The sequence below is a fragment of the Schistocerca serialis genome, chromosome 1 (genome assembly GCF_023864345.2).
Source record: "Schistocerca serialis cubense isolate TAMUIC-IGC-003099 chromosome 1, iqSchSeri2.2, whole genome shotgun sequence".
NCBI classification, from domain to species: Eukaryota; Metazoa; Arthropoda; class Insecta; order Orthoptera; family Acrididae; genus Schistocerca; species Schistocerca serialis.
Genome location: NC_064638.1, coordinates 516,741,077 through 516,763,428, shown reverse-complemented (window position 1 = coordinate 516,763,428; position 22,352 = coordinate 516,741,077).

Genomic DNA, 22,352 nt, shown 5'->3' with positions numbered 1-22,352 from the left:
CGAAAAGTAAATTATATTTCATTTTGCACTTTTTCGCTATTTTATTAATATTATGCTGTTTTGAAACATATAAATGCTGTCTCCAGTTTTCAGTTGTGTTTAATTCCTTATATTTGTGCAAATCAAGCATTTGTTTAGTCGTTAAAGCACGTAGGTAATAGTAATGTAACAAATTTCGGTTCAGTTGTAACATAATCTGAACCCTTCAAGTAATTAGATCATGTCATTCTATTTACACTTATTTGTGCTTAGTTATGATGTTTCCTGTAGCCTCATTGTAACTTATTAAAATATGGTATTCACTCTCTACGTTTTGAACCACATCTCTAGTACGTGAGACCTACCCAATCACCAGCTTGCACGATATTTCGCTATTGTCTGACGATGTATTTATAAGACAAACTCCGACAAATAAGAAATGCATGACAACCATAGCATGTATTTTATTTTATAAATGTGCGTCTGTCGTACCTACCAGCGACAGGTTTTACTGAAGAGCTAAAAAGATTAACAGACTGCAATTGTGGTGTGGAGGTCTGACATTGATTTACGCTATTTTAAACGAAGTGACTCTTTAAGAGCAGCTGATTAACACTGATATTTACGCACATCAGGCTAATGCTTGATCATTTAAGCACATACGATTAATAATGAGCATACAAAAGCAACGGATTGATAATTAATGTACGTGTGACTGTAATTGACATCCATACGACTATAATGAATATTTAAACGCAACAGAAAGAACATATTGTTATTTAATTAAAAATGTACTGGCTGCATTGAAGACACTCCTACTGTCTTCTTTACTATTCTGTATCCGGCCGCACTTTTAACCACCAAACTGTCCCTTGGAGTAAACGGAAAATTGCCACTTACATGTAATTTTTCTCGCAGCGCAGTTCATACCGGATTATAAATCCTAAAGAGAATCATCTTTTGGTACACCTTATAACCAGTAATCGTGCAATGGACTCACCTGTTGCTGATCACGTGGCTACCAAGATCTCGCGTCGTTTGATTCAAACATTACCTAATTGATCTCCGGTTGAAATCATGTATTAATCTATACAAAGTAGGTCCATTAAAACAAAGAAGAATTGAAGTTGCGGACACAGGCAGTATGTGGTGAACAAGTACAACACAAATCTTCAATATAGCTTAATAGAACACAAGAGGAGGAAAATGATAGTGCTTTATTCGCACGCTTTCGAATTAGTTTGAACTGAATGCACACGTGTTCAACAGATCCCTCACAGTGTTCGCCCCAGCATAAGGCATTCTGGAATAGGGTAAGTCTCTAACCAAACCTTTCGAATTCTGTTTCAATTTGGATTCTCTATTGAATAAATAGTATTAAGACCAGAAATATATATAATTTACAGCTAAAACTACAAGGCGACCCTTCAGACACTGTCACATGCTTCTCATTCACGCCGCGAGGATCGCGGTTCCCCCCACCCCCACCTAACACAAAAAAAAGGAAAAGAAAAAGAAACTAACTTTTAATCAGACGCAAACAGCCACCGATTCCTGCCATATGAGAGAGCAATGTCATAAGACAACGTGTCTTGGGGCTCCCAAGCCACCACGTGGTACGCAAAATCTCAAATCTACTAAGAACTTCGTCTCCGGGAGTATACGACTACACCACAAAGTCCCAAATAGCTATGAAACAAGTGGCGGAGGAGCTATCACAACTCACACGCACACAAAATAACATGGCAACAAACTCCAATCAATGTCTTGGCAAGTTAATTTACGAAATATTACGTGTACGGAAACACATCAAAATATTGCAACTCAAAGATGATGGGCAAGATAAAATTAAAACCATGGAGGGCAACCTGATAAAACTTACTAATTGTCTTAGGGCAACATGACCTTTTAAGAAGCTTCGCTCCTCTAAAGATTTTAATTATAAATTTCATGCATTAATTTACGGAATTATTTCCAATAATTAAGCTGGCGGAAATGAAAAATGATGATATGGCACTATCGGCAGAAAGGATCAGTGTGTGATTGTTCGGCCACGGGATGTAATTCTATGTTGTTGTTGTGGTCTTCAGTCTTGAGACTGGTTTGATGCAGCTCTCCATGCGTACAATAAATCTGCATGCCCTCGGGAAGTATTACGGCTGTAGTTTCCCCTTGTTTTCAGCCGTTCGCATTACCAGAACAGCAAGGCCGTTTTGGTAGTGTTAAAAGGCCAGATCAGTCAATCATCCAGACTGTTGCCCCTGCAACTACTGAAAACGCTGCTGCCCCTCTTCAGGAACCACACGTTTGTCTGGCCCCTCAACAGATACCCCTCTGTTGTGGTTGCACCTACGGCACGGCTATCTGTATCGCTGAGGCACGCAAGCCTCCCCACCAACGGCAAGGTCTAAGGTTCATGGGTGGGGGAGGGGGGGGGGTAATTCTCGCTTGACTAGTGGTCACAGATCGTGCTCACTTCGACAGTCATTTGTCTTACTGAACACTGCTATTATGATATCTTTGTCCAACAGAAAACGCGCGAGAAATGAATGACTGTTTACGATACTCAGAAAAGCTCTCTCTTTGCTCACAAGTGACACGCATCCGTGTAACTAATATATAGAATAGATACGAGCACTGAGAAATTGTGTTAAAATCTAATTTTACACTGTTACAGGTCATCCTCACAAGCAGGAATCATTCAGAGATCCTGAGACTTTCTCAGTGAGCAAATGAACACTATGTAATAAACCAAAGTATCTGGAAGAATAATAAATGCGGAAGAGAAGCGCAATGAGAACTGAAGATTTTACCGAAGGTGCGAATAGCTTTGCTTTTTGTCACTCAAGTCCGAAAGAAAACTGGAACTGATAAGATATCGAAGAAATGTACTACTTAATGAAGTATCACATGTAAAACTGTGGTTGTCAATGAAAAATCTTACTGCTTATGTCTTATGTAATCTTGTCTGGCTAATTTTCGGCAGACATCACAGTCTGCAACTAATTTTATCAACAATTGACTCCCAGGATGGCGATACTGCGCACAAGAATCTGCTAATCTGCTTTTGCTTCCGTTAATTCTCCCTGCACTGGCGAAGGTTAAAAGAGACATTCCTCAAGTAATACTTCAGTACTAAAATGTTAAGATTACGATAGCTGAGATGAGGCGGAGAAAATGTCACAAGATGATGCAGTATATAAAAAGAAGACAGAGTAATGCAAGATACTCTTAAGTAGACATGAATCCAGCTTCGGAAATCTCCTGGATTTTCGAGTTCTTGGTGTTCGACGTAGATGCCATATTTTATAGGAGCGGAGATAACACATGACAATAGCTCAGAATCTGTCGCCAGGTGTGCACTTTTGATCACGTGAGGCAGCTCTAGTCCCAGAACAGTTTCTTATACGGACGGAAATTGAAAGCCTAACCCAATGAACGTCCTTACCTGACACTACCAATATTATAGTCCAGTGTTTCCAAGCCTTTGGGACATGTTAATTTAAATTTCATCTTTATGCGAGGTTATTTTCAATCCAGAAAAGAAAGCAGTCTCTACACATGAAGAGATGTGTAGGTACGTGATGGCTGTTGTGTGTGCGTAACGTTAATTGGTCTCTCCAGTTCAGATCGCCATAAAATAAACCCTACTGACGAGCACGTGCCGCTTATTGCAGTCTTCCGGACTCTGTGCCAGGTTGAAACATCAGCATGACGGACAAGTGAGGATCATACCGACTGGTCAAGCAGACAACTGACTGTTTTGCGATGACTGCACAACGTGCGGTGACGAGATGAAAACAGGATAACACTGTGGTAAGAGAAATGGCCACGACACCTGTCCGAATGACTACATAACCAGAAGATCGTAGGATTGTTCGGCTGGCTTTGACAAATACACAGATGACACGTGAAATCCAGGCAGAATTTACATACAGAATATCACCAGACTCATCACGTACGGTCTGTTGAGAGCTGTGTGGATATCTCGAGTTGTCATGCACCATCCATCGCTGGCACCAACTTACAGACAACATTGGCTTGCGTGGTATACAGCCAGAATAAATTGGGACATTTGGGGATGTTTTGGGCTTTTCAATGAAAAGTCAAGCTTCTGTTTGTGTTGGTCATATCGAAGGCAACGTGTCCTGGACTCATGCGGTGGGAAGGTTTTGGATATGAGAATAGGGCTGATTTGTTAATTGTTGAAATAAGGCTGAATAGTTCCAGTATCTCGCAAAGATGGGCATTCTTGTTTCATATCCTTCGTGACGAACGTTTCAAATGACATACTCCAGGAGGACAGTGTAAGGCCCCATACAGCTGTTCACGCAAAAACACCTTGTGGAAGGTAAGGATTTTTGACTGGCCTGCCCAGTCATTTGATTTTTAGCTTGGGATCATGTCTGGGTTGCGATAGGTCAGACGCATATTTTTACACCAGCCTCCAGCCAATAAACTTCATGAGCTGATACAACATGTGTTTCATGTGTGGGGAGAAATTCCTCACAATGCCAATCAAAAGCTTCCATCCCACAACGAATATAGTGATTATTTCTGGGAGCGATAAATAATAAGTATTATGTTATAAGGGGCAGTGAAAAGAAAAGGGGACAGATGGACATAAGTAAGTAAACTGCCTAAAATTTCAAAAGTAATCGACATAACTATTAATACATCTGTCTCACTGTGAGACAAGACGGTCGGTGCCTTAGGTTTGCGGCTGCCGACGGTAACAAAGTTATTTCCAGGCGTGCGCCTCTTTGTCGGAAGCAAAGAAACGGCCACGAATGTGCTTTAGGGCTCGAAAAACATGGAAATCGCATGGGGAAAGATCGAGACTGAATGGAGTATGCGTCAGGGCTTCTCAGCGAACCTTCTGCAACGTAGCCAAAACAACCTTCGCAACACGTGGGCGGGCGTTACCCTGCAACATAATGATGCCGTCCGTCAACATTTCTTGGCATTTGGACTTGATGTCGCGCTTCAAGTTTTGCAAAGCGTCCACGTACCGCTGTGCGTTGATTGTAGCACCAAGTTCCATATAGTCAGTGAACAGCGCAATCAAAGAAATTGCTCATCATAGCTTTCCTGGAGTGGGCGTGAGTGGCTCTGGATTTTTTCGATAGGGTGAATCCATGTGCCTCCACTACTGGTTCTGATGCATGCTCTCCGGCCCAAAATGATGACACCATGCGATTTACACGTGTTTGGAGCCCTGAAGAAAGACATCCATGGTCGTTGATTTGCCTCAGACGAAGAGGGGCACTCCTAACTACAATCACGATCCCATAAGCAATCGCAAACATTTTTCCGTGAAGGTACTGACAATCTTGTCTCTCAGTGGTGTAATTTATTAACAGCTGTGGGGATTACTTTTGAAATAATAAATAATTTTCTTACTTTTTCCAATCTGACACGTTCTTCTTTGGCTGTCCCTTACATATTTAATATATCCATTATATTTCCGGAAGTTTTTATAGCTGTCTAGGAAGATTTACAATTTAGTGAAGCTCATCGACTTAAGTATTTTATTCTCTCGAGAGTTCCAGTGATACTACTCCTTTAACTCCATTTTCAGAATTTAGCTGGTTTGCTTTGTCAACATTCCACTGAATTTATTGACAATCTCAAAAGTCTCTTTTGGCTCACTGACAGTTTGAGATGCGTTTCTGTCGATTAAAGCTCAAAAAGCTTCTCCCCGCCCTTACAAATCATATTACCATCTAAAAGAGTGCGTCGTCGTATTTAAAAATTAGGAAATAGATGTTACATTTGCATTCTTTCGTACATGTCATAACAAAAAAAAAAATGCAAAATTCAGCATCATTGTCCTTCGGGAATACAGGAGAATTTGTTCCTCCTACGTCAGGACTACTGAAAGCTTTTCCAGGCTTTTGATGAAGGCCCATGATTTTTCTCCAACTTTCGTGTCTTACGTCGTTACCGTATCAAACGAAATAAAACATTCGTGTTATTTCATTTATCTGAATGGGTATTTCTTCCACCGAAGCAATATTGCTTAATACAAGGAAATAGGAATTTAGCCGGAATTGTTATTTTGGGCCATCATTGGTTCTTTTTGTTGATTCATAAACAACAGAATGTATTTATCTCTTTAAAACTCCTGCCGAAATACTAGGTCAATCTCAATTCAATGAGCCAATTCTCGTGCATCAAATAAAAGTGCGCCAGACTACAAGACATTCATTAGAGCCTTAAAATATTCTTCTGTCTTTTAACACTCATTATGACTTTCTGGTGCAGATATACATTTTTTTGATAATTTTACCCTTTGGCTTGATGAGAATCAGTGCATTATATCGTGTAACAAGGGCGATGACAAACAAGAAAAAAAGAGATATTTTCAAAGGGACTATTGGCTTTTCATTTGTAGCTGGGAACATTTTAAGGATAAAAATGGATATTTCCACTCAAGACGAACAGAAAAGTATAGTGCCATTCTGTCCCATTCAAAGCATCGGACAAGTTTGCTGCTGTATGGTGTAGCAGTCAGCGCGGGACAAGGTGGTGCTGTCGCCGCTTGAATACTGGTTATCCTTCGTCTTTTAGTGTCTCTTTTAAAACATATACATTAAATAAATATTGCACTGGACTAACATGAGACTGGCCGGCCGGACTGGCCGAGCGGTTCTAGGCGCTACAACCTGGAACTGCGCGACCGATACGGTCACAGGTTCGAATCCTGCCTCGGGCATGGATGTGTGTGATGTCCTCAGGTTAGTTCGGTTTAAGTAGTTCTAAGTTTTAGGGGACTGATGACCTCAGCAGTTAAATCCCATACTGCTCAGAGCCATTTAACCTGAGATTGCGGTACCTAATCGCCACGTAAAATTCCGCTTCAAAAATCATTTTGTTTGTAACGTGAAGAAAACCGACACTTTCTGTGGGCACTTGACGTTAGATGAAAGATATTAAGAGCAGCATTTGCGGGCTGACTGTAGCCACACATTGCAAAAATGAAATCTCAGCTATCTCCCAAAACATCAGAGAAAATGCACCTGACAAAAAAAAGGGGGTCAAATGGCTCTGAATACTATGGGACTTAACAACTGAGGTCATCAGTCCCCTAGAACTTAGAACTACTTAAACCGAACTAACCTAAGAACACCACACACATCCATGCCCAAGGCAGGATTCGATCCTGCGACCGTGGCAGTTGGGCGGTTGCGGATTGAAGCGTCTAGAACCGCTCGGCCACCACAGCCGGCGACAACTTTTAGACAAGAAACAGCTGAGAGGGACTGCCTGTGGTACGTCAAGAGCCTAATAAATTTTTTACTCGTATTGAGTATTAAGGTGGCACGAAAAACGACCCATCGAAATGGCGATTTTGATGTCCACAAAGGAGCAAATGACACAAATAGCCCACACAACTTTTAAATTATTTCGTCTACCGGCCCCTTACTTTCACCCTAAAACACGTATCTCCACAAACGAGCCGGCCGGAGTGGCCGAGCGGTTCCAGGCGCTACAGTCTGGAACTGCGCCACCGCTATGGTCGCAGGTTCGAATCCTGTCTGGGGCATGGATGTGAGTGATGTCCTTAGGTTGGTTAGGTTTAATTAGTTCTAAGTTCTAGGGGACTGAATACCTCAGAAGTTAAGTCCCATAGTGGTCAGAGCCATTTTTTTCCACAAACCTACGTTTTGGCCACGATAGCGGTGGCCTCATTCTCGGTGTGAACCAGAGAATGACTGCTGGAACCGTGGCCGAAACGTTGGTTTCACCAGTCATAGTTTTATGCAATATGACACTGTACCATACTCAGAAAACTTTTATGTCAGCACTGTAATCAGTTTATAATCTGGCCACAAAAAAGTACACACATTCATACTGGTATGCAAAATTTAAGGACGGGTGTAACATCCGCATGATGTGTCGCTACCAATTAACAATAGTTCGATGAAATTTGTACCATGTGTAGAAATAACTCCTAGAGTACAATACAGAGAGTAACTGAAAGGAGCCGGCCGGTGTGGTCGTGCGGTTCTAGGCGCTTCAGTTTGGAACCGCGTGACCACTACGGTCGCAGGTTCGAATCCTGCCTCGGGCATGGATGTGTGTGATGTCCTTAGGTTAGTTCGGTTTAAGTAGTTCTAAGTTCTAGGGGACTGATGACCATAGATGTTAAGTCCCATAGTGCTCAGAGCCATTTGAACCATTTGAACTCAAAGGAATACCGAGTGAAACGAACAGAAATGACTCTTTTATTTAAAGATGACTGTACACTGAAGTCACCATGATTTATGACGATCTTCTGGGCATTACAAAAGGCGGGACATGGGATGTATGGCCACTAGGGACGGCAGTGCATCCTCTGCAACGTGGTCCTATGCTGCCCACAAGGTTGGTAAGGCGTAGGACGTTAAGTTCCTTCACCAACACCGTTGAGAAATGCTGGATGGTCTTTCGTGTTTGTGGACGTCCTGTGATATGTTTCACCAGCACATTCCGCACAAGCTAGATGGGATTTAAGTCGGGCAGCGGGCAGGCCGGTTCCTTCGCTGAATATACTCTCGTTCCATGATATCCTCCACCTGCCCAACTCGATGCGTTCGCACATTGTCATCTATAAAATTTATGACAGGACCGAATGCACATCTGAAAAGACACGCATGGAGAAGGAGTACATTATCACAATAACGTTGACAGGTGACTGTACCGCTTTCAAACATTAGGTCAGCAGACTCGTACAAAGTTATGCCTCCTCACTCCATAACATCTCGACCACCAAAAACATCACATCCGTCATAGTACCTGTGCGCAGTCGAGTAGTGGCGAACATGATTGTTTTGGTGGTTGAGATGCTATGATGTGGCGAGACATAATGTGGCACAGGTGTACTGACGTCCAAGTAGAATGAGATTTTGACTCTGCAGCGGAGTGTGCACTGATATGAAACTTCCCGGCAGATTAAAACTGTGTGCCGGACCGAAACTCGAACTCTGGACCTTTGCGTTTCGCAGGTAACTGCTCTACCATGTGAGCTACCCAAGCACGACCGACGCCCCGTCCTCACAGATTTAATACCGCCAGTACCTCGTCTCCTACCTTCCAAACTTCACAGAAGCTCTCCTCCGAACACTTGCCCTCCAAAGGCAAAGGTCCCGAGTTCGAGTCTCGGTCCGGCCAACAGTTTTAATCTGCCGGGAAGTTTCATATGACGTCCAAGTATTTGAAAACGGTACACACGCCAGTCAAAGTGAATGTGGCGCTGTACTCCTCACCAAATAGGTCTTCTCAGGAGAGCATCCGGCCCTGATTTCATTTTTATGGATGACACTGCGCGACCGTATCGAACACCACAGATGGAGGAGTTCTTGGAACTAGAAGATAATTCAGCGAATGGCCAGGCTCGCACGTTCCTCTGACTTAAATACCTTCGATCACGTATGGGATGCATTTGGGAGTCGTAGACCTGTTGCAGCACGTCCACATGCACCAACGACCATCCAACAGTGGAGGAATGGAGCACCTAACCACAAGAACTCCTTGACAATCTTGTCACAAGCATTCTTTTTTCCAATTTATTGGCTTCCGTGCCCTGCCCATTCAACCATCTCAACAGTAACGTCAATTATGACAATAGGAAGGTAAGGACAACACAACACATAACCTCCTAATGGAGAAAATTTCCAACCCGGCCGGCAATCGAACCCGGACCCCTTCACTTAACAGTCCGCGCGCTGATCGCGCAGCTACAGAGTCGGACATGGCCTGCATAGGAACACGTTGGAGAGCATGCACTGCCGCCCGTGGTGATCAAACGTCCTATTAAGAACCATGGTCGCCGTCTGTAATCTACAGGGGACCGTCACAAATCGCATTTATTGTCATTATTGTCTTTGAATAAGAGAGTCAGTTCTGTTAAAAAAAAAAAAAAAAATGGTTCAAATGGCTCTGAGCACTATTGCACGTCACATCTGTGGTCATCAGTCCCCTAGAACTTAGCACTACTTAAACCTAACTAACCGAAGGACATCACACACAGCCATGCCCGAGGCAGGATTCGAACCTGCGACCGTAGCGGTCACGCGGTTCCAGGCTGAAGCGCCTAGAACCGCACGGCCACACCGGCCGGCAGTTCTGTTCATCACAGTGATTATTTCAGCTACCTTCTGTACTATACCGTAACAGTTCTTTCTATTGCCGGCCGGAGTGGCCGAGCGGTTCTAGGCACTACAGTCTGGCACCTCTCGACCGCTACGGTCGCAGGTTCGAATCCTGCCTCGGGCATGGATGTGTGTGCTGCCCTTAGGTTAGTTAGGTTTAAGTAGTTCTAAGTTCCAGGGGACTGATGACCTCAGAAGTTAAGTCCCATAGTGCTCAGAGCCATTTGAACCACTTCTTCCTATGTGTGGTTCAAGTTACCTCAAGCTCTATTACTTGGTTGTGATACATCATGCGAAAGTTAGTTTCGTCTTTAAGTTTTGCACACCTTTAGTTACAGTTTTTAAATAACTAGCAGTGTGATGTAAAGTTTGATGTTTACTAAACCAGCCTAACGTACTTTTAGAGATAAAAAACAATAACGGTATTTTTATATTTCTTACATGAAGAAGCTTATTTCGTATATTTTCATGATAGTTTGCTCAATTAAGTCCCCATATTGAAAGAAGCATTTATATTGCAAGCAGTACAAAAAAAAAAAAAAAAAAAAAAAAACCTGAGCAACACAATATCTTTGGTTTGTAAATATTTGGAGTAAATCTATTTTAACTGAGTAATAAGTGTTTGCAGGACAGTGTAAACTGTTATTGGGAGGTGAAAGAAAAATATTTAATTTTTACCTTAATTAAAAATAACCACGAAGACGAAAAGTGGGGTACATAAAAGTTTATTTTAGAATAACAGTGCAAAATCGAGTGATATAATGTATAAAGGTGATCACCTTGATTAGCGCGGCAGTAAACATAATCACTGGTGTTCTAAGCAACAAATCGATCAACAACTATACCACGAAAACTTTCGTAGAAAAATCTAACAAGAAGAGATTGTACGTTGTCGCCTCTATTGCATCTGAAGAAGACGAACATGTAGACTAATAAATATAAGTAAGTAGTGCTGTTCACCAGATGTACACAGTCGACGAAAAAAAAATTAAAATATTACCAATCGTAACGTAGTATGAACACTACATGTATAATAAAATAACCCTACAAGAACTTAATAAAGCATTGCCCCATTGGACAGCGAATGCACTTGCCTTTTTCCAACAAAACAACCAGCTTAGGCGTCACTGTTTGAGGTACATACAATCCTCAAAAAGAAAGGAAAGGTGAGTGTTGAGCTGCGTGTTGGACGATACTCTTTGGAATTAGAAAAGGAAGAATGATTAGGGTTTTATTTTCCATCGACTACGAAGTCCGTAGAGACACAGTACCAACTCGATTTGGTAGAGGACGGGTAACAAAATTAGCCTTAATAGACTTGGTGAAACCATGTAAAACCAAAAACTTGATTTCTAGACGGAAATTTCAAACCTGGTCCTTCTCTATACATGACCATAGTGTGACATCTCGCTTATTTTCAACGCAAGAAGCTACCTGCGAAGTCAATGGTATCACACGTTCGTAGAGTTCTCGCATAAATGAGCGTTACGTAACTCCTGGGTTCCGCCATGGTACTGGATCTGTACGCTGACAGGCCTATCACTAACGGATCATGAAAGTACAATCGTCCCTCTGTTTAAGAAAGGCGCTGAGGTATCTGTTGCTGCACTGCATAAGGGCACGTCTCTTACATATTCCAGTAACGTAACTGAACGAGGTGGCGCAATGGTTAGTTAGTACACTGGACTCGCATTTCAGAAGGACGACAGTTCAAATCCGCGTCCCGCCAACAAGATTTAGGTTTCTGGGATTATTCTAAGTCCAGGCAAATGCCGCGATGGTTCCTTTTGAAACAGTCCGAGCTTGTGCTCCGTCTCTAATGACCTGCCTGGCGACTGGACGTTGAAGTCTCCTGTTCCGGCTTTCTTTCCAGCAACGAATGCCATAAGACGTGTTCGTTATATTCACACATGAGATTCGGACGAAAAAAAAAAGAAGACTTAATACACATAAATCAACTTCACATTTGAATAGCGTTGTTGATCCGCCGTAAATAGCCCAATCAGTGACGAATGTTTGACAGTAAATAACAGCACATCGACGTTCTGCTAGTTCGAATAGCAACGCTGTGAGAAGCTAGCTGGGGACTTGTACATCATTTCGTTTGTTCTGTCGTGTAGTTTTGAGGATAACATCATTTCGGTACATGTCCAAACAACGCGTTGCAGTTTTCCTGCGTCAACTGGATCGATATATCACATTTCAGCACAATGTTGGATATCAATGGTGATCATTAGTGGACAATGTACGTAAATTTTACGATACTACCTGGTTTAGCTGCGGGTGTCCCTAGGGCAGGAGTCAAAATAAAGTTTATTTTTGCACAACGGTACGGCGTTAACGATAGAGACGTTAACGAGACGGGGAGCACCGGCAGAGGCAGAAGTTAGCGGCCATTGTGAGCGAAGCCCTGTTTACCCGGCGTCTTAGACCGGGATCACTTGGGAGGGGACCAGCGACCACCTGCAGGTATTGTATACACAGCACAGTGCGCCACAACTCACTGGCATAGAGGCGGCAGTTGTGTGAGCACAGCAGGATAGCGGGTGGGGGGGGGGGTGGAGGGGGGGGAGGGCAGTGGAGTGGAGCCGGTAGCGAAGAGACTGTCGTGCCAAATCTGTGGTGTGCCATCTGCAGTACTCACTTGTCAGTTTGCTTTCTGAGCTCTCGCATTATAACGTTTCTGGACAACGAAAATCTCCTCTAGTAAAACTAAACAGAGGTTCCCTAAACAGAGATATCGCAAAACACAGCTCGCCCTGCGCGCCCTGAAATCCAGAGCGCCGTACACAAAGCAGCCTAGGTTCACGCCGTGTTCCTGACTTCCGAAACGCATTCAGTAGATTTCCACACTGTCATTTAGTGAACAAAGTACCTGGATTCAGGACTTTCTTGGAGAGAAGAAGTCAGAACATTATTCTTAACTGAATGAAATCACAGAAGGTAATTTTTGAAGTAACCATAAAGTTCGAATGTGTGTGAATTCCTAAGGGACCAAACTACTGAGGTCATAGGTCCTTAGACTTACATACTACTTAAACCAACTTAAACTAACTTTTGCTAAGAACAACACCCACACCCACACCGACATGCGTGACATAGCGCCTCAAACCGTGCGGCCACTTCGCGCAGCTGAAGTAACCCAATGGGGTATAACAAAGCAGTTGGTGTTTGTAATACGTATGAAATACCTAGTGGATTGCATCGTAATTTCTATGAGGCTTTTTACCGACTATGCTGTTATGCATAGGGATGGTTGTGAGGCCAGAAGACTAGCGAAATGCGGCAAGTAGTGGACCGACATTCGGTGCAGGCACTGACAGCTGTCTCTGAACGTATTGCGGGTAAATAGACTAATAAGAGACCCACTACTGTTGGATGAAACAGCTGGCAACAAATCACTGGCAAAAGAATACACTGTAAAATACCTATGAGTAACCGTTTGGAGCGACTTAAGGTATAAAGAACATTTAAAACAAATCGTTAAGAAAGCATATGCCAGGCTAAGACCCATTGGAAGACCCTTAAGGGGTGGGGGGGAGGGAAGTGTTAAAAAATACACCTACATATATCATTTAAAGGTAAAATTTAGTGTCTGAGAGATAACCGAATCAAATTTGGCACATTTTGTCATTATGCTATTGGCTATAATCCGTTTTCTTTTTCCTTTTTTGTCAAATAATTTTATCAAGATGTTTCTGGATATTCTAGAACGCATACTAATACACGAGGAACGTTTCCTCGAAGGTTACTTTACTTATCACTTTAAAACGGGGTAGGTTATTCTTAATAATAGGATACAAAAATCTGTGTTCCAGTTTTTTAATATAAGTCGTAGAATTCCCACTTTTTTTCAAATTTATGTTTATGATGCGTAGCAGTTTTTTAAAAAGTTCAAATAAATTTGACAGCCGTACACTTCGCAAAATTATATACAAATGGAAGTTGTCTTGTGGTATGTACAATGTCTATAAGTAATTTTCACTTTTTTATCTGGAATGGTTCAGCAGAAAATGTTCCTTAGACATTGAAAAATGAAAGTTGCGAGCAATGCAGAAAAAAGACTTTACTGGCATTTATGCCAGAAAAAAAACATAATAATACATTTGGTTTTTTTGGTCTTCGTGTAGCTCTTTCTTCTAATTTGATTCTTCTGGTATGCCCTTTCGGCAATATCCTTCACTGACGTTTCAGAACTAGCAATACGCATATCGTCAGTCTTCTTCAGTACGTTTCTAATGGAGCAACCTGAATTAGATCCTAGGGTGAAAAGGTGCTCGTTCTTCCAGTTTTACCATAACTGAACACCAGAAAAGCATCATGTAAGGAAATTTTAGCAACAGTAGATACGCAAAATGTTGTCTTTTAGAACCTCTTCTAAACGAGGATAATAAAGTTTTCGTTCGGGTTTTATGTTCTACAATGTGTACATTTCTTTAATAAATCGTAATTAATCGCATTGTAAAGAGGCTCACAGTTCATTGTACTCTACAGATGTCTTTTCTGATGGCAGGAAATATCAAAATATTACAAACAAAAACAGAGTCGTATGGAAAAGGGGGGATGCCAATGATTGCAGCAAGATGGGTTTCACATAATTTGTATCATGAGTTTAACTCTGAAAACCCGAGACAACACTTCTAATATTCTACAGAACTATCTGGTGGCAAAAAAGAATTTCAGCATTTTTGACCGATTTTACATACATCCCCTTGAGAAAAGAGGGGGAAAGGGGAGGGGAATAGGGTTCACCTTTTGAAAATATTTTAATCTTCGCGTGTGTTTTGCATTTGGAAGGTTTGAAAAACGTATTTCTTTTTTAATGATTTTTTCCATCAGATTCAAAAATCGTTTTAAACTTTTCAGCTAATCTTGTTCCAAAAATTCACGTCATATAAGAAGTGACTTTTCGCATTGAATGTCATGTTCAATATTTTCAGGTTCTGAGCCCTAATTACCACACATCGCTATGTCTTTAAAAAGTACGTTGTTAATAAAAGGGAACAACAACAAACGAAATCTGTGAAACTTATATTTAAAAAAAAAATTGTAAAGGTCATAAAGAACATCTACTCCTCGCCCCTCCCCTTTGGAAGTTCCCGTTACCAATATTACAAATGTCGTGTTGCTGCTAAGAGAGTGCTAAAGCATATTTTCAAGTTCTGGACCCTACTTACTCATCTGTGTCTCTTTAAAAGAAAGTTGTTAATAAAAAGTCAGAAAAAGTAAGGAATTTTCTCAATGTTTTTTGTGTTGGTGAAGCACCCCACCGGTTGGTATAATATGTTATTGAAAATACGTCAGTGCTGCTAGGGTTCAATAATGTTCGTTATTTCGAGACACTTACAACGTAAGAGTAACAGAAGATACATAGAAAATCCAAAGAGGAGCAGCATTCACGGGATCCTATATTCAGCGCGAGAGCCTTAATGAGATTCTCGACAAACTCCAGCAGCAGACGCTACAAGAGAGGAAAAGGTTACAGCCGAAATTCCGAGAACGTACACCCCTGCGTTCGAAAAACCCTACTACAGATGCCTAGAGAAATGAACACGACGAGAAAATCAGAGAAATTAGACAGATGTTTATCGACACTTGTTTTTCCTACGCACCGTTCACAAATGGAATAGGGAAGAGGGGAAGATAATTGTACCAGTAGTTCCTTTCACCACACATCGTAATGGAGCTTGCAGAGTATAGCTGCAGATAACTGTGAAATCTTCAGCTGTAAATTTGAGATGCTGAGGAGCATATTCAAGAACATAGGTAATATGCACTCTGTAGTTTCTTGTTTCGGAAATGCGATTCTCGTATAACCGTGCCAATATCTCTCGCTATGTGGCGCTGATGTATTATACTGGTGTTTTTTCTATGTCTAGTGACGAATGGAGCATCCTACATAAAATAAACGTTGATAAATAATTGATATCGAATATAAATATATTGTTTGAACTGTTCTGTAACGAAAAACAGAATTTACCAAACTAAAAGCCATCTTATGCCGTCAGGCACCTCTAAATTTTCCCTCTTCCCTGTTCCACTCACGAATGGCGCGAGAGAAGAGTGATTGTTGGTAAGCCTCCATCTGAGCTCCATGTCTCTGTTCTTCCCGTCCCTGCCACGAGAGGAATATGCGAGCAGGTAATAAGCTGTTGGACTTTTCTTAGAATCCACACTCTGGGAACTTCAGCGAAAAACAACTCTGAGATACAAAACGCGTCTCTTGTGGCTTTTACCTCTGAAGTCTGTTGATCATTCCGCAGTGCTCTCGCACCGACTAAAAGATCCCGAAACTAAACGCAAACCAAACCTTGGTAAGCGTCCCACACTGATGAGCGCTACTCGAGAATGGGGCGAGCAAATGTTTCTAAATCACTTCTTTCGTGGGTGAGGGTCACTTTCATTAGAATTAGTGCAATCCATCTCAGGTTGGCATTTGCTTTTCCTACAGTTTATTTTATGTGATTCTTACACTTCAGGTCACTCCGGTTGGTTACACTTAGGTGGTTTATGTTTCCAGTGGATTGTTGCGTGTAATCGAAGACTATCCATCTTTTTATGTTCCATTAATTTACGTTCGAGATCATCTATTATTAACCCCTGCACAAATTGTTAATGGTCTATTGATCTACAGATCTTCCTGCACTACGCAACAGTTTTCTGTCGTGCCCGATCTCACTTGAATTAACCTCTTCCGTAAATTGTCCTATAGCCTTTAATTTCAGAGATTAGGCCCACTATATAACGGGATTATCGCTGAACTGGTATTTTATCAAGAGCACAAATGTTTACGTAACCAACACGATTCTCGGTAGGTCCACTTTTATTTAGACCTTTGCTCGATATTAAAGCCATTGTAATCACACATTTTTAAAAACAACCGCCCGTTGATGTATAAGGGCAAGCTTTGGTAGAGTATTGAGGGATGTTTGCTGCGTGCTTTGATTCGTAAGAGGAATGCTCACAGAGTGTTAATTATCACTCTAAACATTCAGAGTGCGACCGTAGGTGGTGTCGGTCTTTCTCCACATACTTACCCTTTGATGCAATACATTTTACGCAACAGTGGATGACTTAGTGGGGACATGGCCTGTAGAAAACTGCATTTTGGTACTTTAGGAAACTGGAATTCGAGTGTAGGAAAAGGGAGAGAAGGAAACATAGTAGGTGAATATGGATTGGGGGACAGAAATGAAAGAGGAAGCCGCCTGGTAGAATTTTGCACAGAGCACAACATAATCATAACTAACACTTGGTTTAAGAATCATGAAAGAAGGTTGTATACATGGAAGAACCCTGGAGATACTAAAAGGTATCAGATAGATTATATAATGGTAAGACAGAGATTTAGGAACCAGGTTTTAAATTGTAAGACATTTCCAGGGGCAGATGTGGACTCTGACCACAATCTATTGGTTATGACCTGTAGATTAAAACTGAAGAAACTGCAAAAAGGTGGGAATTTAAGGAGATGGGACTTGGATAAACTGAAAGAACCAGAGGTTGTACAGAGATTCAGGGAGAGCATAAGGGAGCAATTGACAGGAATGGGGGAAATAAATACAGTAGAAGAAGAATGGGTAGCTTTGAGGGATGAAGTAGTGAAAGCAGCAGAGGATCAAGTAGGTAAAAAGACGAGGGCTAGTAGAAATCCTTGGGTAACAGAAGAAATATTGAATTTAATTGATGAAAGGAGAAAATATAAAAATGCAGTAAGTGAAACAGGCAAAAAGGAATACAAACGTCTCAAAAATGAGATCGACAGGAAGTGCAAAATGGCTAAGCAGGGATGGCTAGAGGACAAATGTAAGGATGTAGAGGCCTATCTCACTAGGGGTAAGATAGATACCGCCTACAGGAAAATTAAAGAGACCTTTGGAGATCAGAGAACGACTTGTATGAATATCAAGAGCTCAGATGGAAACCCAGTTCTAAGCAAAGAAGGGAAAGCAGAAAGGTGGAAGGAGTATATAGAGGGTCTATCCAAGGGCGATGTACTTGAGGACAATATTATGGAAATGGAAGAGGATGTAGATGAAGATGAAATGGGAGATACGATACTGCGTGAAGAGTTTGACAGAGCACTGAAAGACCTGAGGCGAAACAAGGCCCCCGGAGTAGACAATATTCCATTGGAACTACTAACGGCCGTGGGAGAGCCAGTCCTGACAAAACTCTACCATCTGGTGAGCAAGATGTATGAAACAGGCGAAATACCCTCAGACTTCAAGAAGAATATAATAATTCCAATCCCAAAGAAAGCAGGTGTTGACAGATGTGAAAATTACCGAACTATCAGCTTAATAAGTCACAGCTGCAAAATACTAACACGAATTCTTTACAGACGAATGGAAAAACTAGTAGAAGCCAACCTCGGGGAAGATCAGTTTGGATTCCGTAGAAACACTGGAACACGTGAGGCAATACTGACCTTACGACTTATCTTAGAAGAAAGATTAAGGAAAGGCAAACCTACGTTTCTAGCATTTGTAGACTTAGAGAAAGCTTTTGACAATGTTGACTGGAATACTCTCTTTCAAATTCTGAAGGTGGCAGGGGTAAAATACAGGGAGCGAAAGGCTATTTACAATTTGTACAGAAACCAGATGGCAGTTATAAGAGTCGAGGGACATGAAAGGGAAGCAGTGGTTGGGAAGGGAGTAAGACAGGGTTGTAGCCTCTCCCCGATGTTGTTCAATCTGTATATTGAGCAAGCAGTAAAGCAAACAAAAGAAAAATTCGGGGTAGGTATTAAAATCCATGGAGAAGAAATAAAAACTTTAAGGTTCGCCGATGACATTGTAATTCTGTCAGAGACAGCAAAGGACTTGGAAGAGCAGTTGAATGGAATGGACAGTGTCTTGAAAGGAGGATATAAGATGAACATCAACAAAAGCAAAACAAGGATAATGGAATGTAGTCTAATTAAGTCGGGTGATGCTGAGGGAATTAGATTAGGAAATGAGGCACTTAAAGTAGTAAAGGAGTTTTGCTATTTGGGGAGCAAAATAACTGATGATGGTCGAAGTAGAGAGGATATAAAATGTAGGCTGGCAATGGCAAGGAAAGCGTTTCTGAAGAAGAGAAATTTGTTAACATCCAGTATTGATTTAAGTGTCAGGAAGTCATTTCTGAAAGTATTCGTATGGAGTGTAGCCATGTATGGAAGTGAAACATGGACGATAAATAGTTTGGACAAGAAGAGAATAGAAGCTTTCGAAATGTGGTGCTACAGAAGAATGCTGAAGATTAGATGGGTAGATCACATAACTAATGAGGAAGTATTGAATAGGATTGGGGAGAAGAGAAGTTTTTGGCACAACTTGACCAGAAGAAGGGATCGGTTGGTAGGACATGTTCTGAGGCATCAAGGGATCACCAATTTAGTATTGGAGGGCAGCGTGGAGGGTAAAAATCGTAGAGGGAGACCAAGAGATGAATACACTAAGCAGATTCAGAAGGATGTAGGTTGCAGTAGGTACTGGGAGATGAAAAAGCTTGCACAGGATAGAGTAGCATGGAGAGCTGCATCAAACCAGTCTCAGGACTGAAGACCACAACAACAACAACAGGAAACTTCTACTTCCAAGGTCACCTCAACTTCATTTAGGAAATACGTGCCACGTAATATCCTAGAAAAGAGGAAGAAGTCACTTGTAAGGATAATGATACTGTGGTGGCGAGGCCTGGATGGGGAGGCAGAGACTGGAAGCGGTGCGGCGAATTCAGAAAAAAAACTTTACAGCCCAACTAAAGACGCATCATGAGTTAATGTGTTCTCCTCAGAATGAGCTGTGGCATTGTCGTGGAAAAGAAACCTCCCTCCGGGCAGCTTCCTGCAGCACTTGTTCAAAAATGGCTCTGAGCACTATGGGACTTAACATCTGAGGTCATCAGTCCCCTAGAACTTAGAACTACTTAAACCTAACTAACCTAAGGACATCACGCACGTCCATGCCCGAGGCAGGATTCGAACCTGCGACCGTAGCGGTCGCGCGGTTCCAGACTGTAGCGCTTAGAACCGCTCGGCTACTCCGGCCGGCTGCAGCACTTGTCTTGATGTCCTTTCGTAACCTATCAAGAGGTTTCGGTTGTTATATGCTCCCGTGGCGGTTACCCCTCTCTAGCATATAATATGTTAGCATCACACCCCGGCAGTCCCAAAAAGCAACCAGCATCACCTTTCGCGGTTATGGCTGGGTCTTCGCATTTTTCGGTGGAGGTGAGTCGTTACTCCTCCATTACTTGCTGTCCTCCTCCATCTCGTGGTCATAATAATAAGCGTAACATTCGTCCATGGTGGTTAGGTGGCTATGGAAGTAATCTCGACTGGCCTGACAAAGCTGCAACATTCCCACTACTGTCTTTCTTAATGGGTGTGAACAGTCGTGAATTTGGCTGGCGGCGAACTTTATCAACTTCAAAATGGCGTGTAAGATGCCGGGAAGTGTACGGATAGCCGAAGAGGTTAAGGCGACCGCTCGCGATAAGCGGGAAATCCGGCTGCGTTCGAGCCTCGGTCCGGCGCAACTTTTCATATGACACTGTTGGATAGTATTCGAGGCGTGACTATAAAATAACAGGACTAATGCTGTCACAGACTAAGTGCGCATGAACCAAAGATGAACAACCAATACCTGTGAGGTATAAAGCCTTTTCAGTCGAATGCAGCATCTCTGGTGTCTGCAGACAAATAAGTGTGGCCGTGGCCTTCATTTGTGTAAGAGCTCTTATTTGTTTTGCCGGAAAAATGGTAAGCGTCATAATAGAGCAACAAAATGTTATGATGTTTCTCCTGAAACTTGTAAAAATTGTTACTAAAACCTTTTAGTGAAATAAGTGTATAGAAAAGACTGTGTATCAAGCAAACGAGTATCTGAGTGGCTCTAGAGTTGCCAAAATGGCCGAAAAGACCTTGAAGATGACTCACGACCAGGACGCCCTTGAATATCAAATACGGATGAAAATATCGAAAAAGTCGTTAATCTGATTTGATCTGACCACCGGTTGAGTATTCCATCGATTGCTGAAAGTCGGAATGTTTCAAAGAACGCATAAGGCAAGTTTTACATAACTAGTTCAACATGAGAAAAGTGTGGGCGAAACTGGTCTGACAGCTCTCACGATCGAACAAAAAGAACCTCGTATTGACGCTTTGAAAACCACTGAAATGATCCTGATTTCTCCGAAAGAGTGATAAAATGTGATGAATTTTTGTTTTTAACTTATGATCCAGAAATTAACTGCCAGTCCATGCATCAGAACGGCCCGTCTTCATCGAGAGCGAAAAAAGCTCGAATGAGCAAATGAAGATTCAAAGCAATGCTCACTGTTTTTTTTTTATTGTTCATGGAATTATGGATCTTTGTTGGTTTCTAAACGTCAAACTATTAATCAAAGTTATTAGCTTGAGGTTCTTGTTTAATTCCGAGAGAAAATAAGAAAAAAAACGACATGAACTGTGGAAGAACATGTCATAGGTTCTGCATCATGACAACGCGCCGGCTCAGACCGCATTGTCTGTTAAGCGATTCCCATCTATGTGCGGCATCTCAGTTAGACCACTCATCTTATTCACCTGGCCTAGCATCATGTGACTTGCACCTATTCCCGAAGGTCAAATATGCAAAGAAAGAACAAGATTTGAGTCCGTTGAAATGCTGAAAGGAAAATCTGCACGTCTCATCCAATTACTGTCACACGTGCTGAGGTTAGCACCAATGTTTCCTTCATTACAAGCCCGAAAGACCAACGTCGCACATTACTGACGTCGGTAAAATCATCACAGTACACAGCTTTCATTCTTCTATGGATGTAGTGCTTTGTGAATACATGGACAGAAAGTACCTTTATTGTATAATTACAAAATTACAGAACATTCACTGGAAGCCGTTACTTCTGCAAGACTCCTAGAAGTATGAGAGCGGAGCAATTTGACATTTGATGACCACATAGCATTAGTCACGAGTAACATCGATGCCAGACAGATTCATTGGAAGACTTCTCAGAAAATGCAGTCCATCAGCAAAGGAAGTGGCTTACTCGTTCCACCAGTACTTGAATATTGCTCGTCAGTGTGGGATTCTTACCAGACAGGACTGATGAAAGAAATACAGGATGGCCACTTAAATCCCGACAAATTTCAATTTGAATTTCCCTCCCTATCATAGTACCGCCGGAGGTCGTGACTGGCGTTCTTGAAAGCCATAGTCACCTAGTAAACAGTCAGGACCTCTA